Below are 1,259 nucleotides of genomic sequence, written 5' to 3' on the forward strand. Positions count from 1 at the left end.
AAATTACCACTCACCCACCTAACTCCGTGTCCTGGAAGCCGCCCTCCAGTGCATGCGATGTTTGAGGAAGAAGCTAACCCAGGAGAGAACATTACTTAATAGCCCAAAAGAAAACCACTTCCTCTCTGTGGACACAGGGGATATGGAACAGTCCACCTCTCCCCTACTTACATGTCAGCACGGGTCCCTGATGCGCCTTAGCCCAACCCTACCTTCAACACCCATGTGGCACATCACTGACATGTGCCTTATTTAGAGCCCACTAGCGGAAAGAAAGAGAGGGAGAGACAGAGAGAGAAATCTTCCATCCACTGGTTCACTCCCCAAATAGCTGCAACAGCCAGGGCTGGACCAAGCTGAAGCCAGGAGCCAGGAGCTTCTTCCAGGTCTCCCACATGGGTGAAGTACTTGGGCCATCTTCCACTGCTGTCCCAGGCCTATTAGCAGAGAGCTGGATTGGAAGTAGAGCAGCCGGGACATGAATAGGTGCCTGTATGGGATGCAGGCACCATGGGCAGTGGCTTGACCCACATGCCACAATGCTGGCCCTGAAAAGGAAATCTTGAACGACTCTTATCCACAGTAAACCAGGACAGCTGGCAACAGCAGGTGTGCTCTGAGAGTGTCCTATGTTTGGGGAGTTCGGGGAATGCAGCCCTAGCTGAGATTAGATCAGAACTCAGAGACCCATGTGGTGAAGTCCAGGCTGGACCCTGGAGCCTGGCAGTCACAACCAAAGACTTGTTTGAGACCAGCTTATCAAATCTGGGGTAGCAGCCCAAAAGTGCAAGCACCTCGAGTTTCAGATCAAGCAGTCAGTCAGCAGCCATCCACCTGGCAGCCCATGAGAATCCTTTTGAAAAACACAGACGCCTACACTCCACCCAGAATCCCCAATCAGGGGGCCCAGCCAGGAGCCAACAGCACCCCAAAGCCCAGCAGGAATGAAGAGCCCAGGGCTAGACCCAGAAGCAGCACTCCTGCCCCATTTCCTGCCCACTCAGCCCCAGAGTCCCCTGGTCCCCAGACCAGGACCAGCACCGGGACCAGCCCCAGTGTGTGAGTCTCCATAGCTCTCCTCCAGGAAGTCCATGTGGCCCTGAGGCCCTCGTGTGAACTCCAGGAGGCTCAGCCAGGACACGAAAATGGACGATTCCACAGACAACATTTATTAGGGACAACTTAGCAAAGGAATCGTTTGGGTTGGTTTTGTCTCTGGGACTCCTCCCAGGGACTCATCCCCAAGGATGATCCCAGGC

This window comes from Lepus europaeus, chromosome 7, assembly GCF_033115175.1.
Source record: "Lepus europaeus isolate LE1 chromosome 7, mLepTim1.pri, whole genome shotgun sequence".
Classification (NCBI taxonomy): Eukaryota; Metazoa; Chordata; class Mammalia; order Lagomorpha; family Leporidae; genus Lepus; species Lepus europaeus.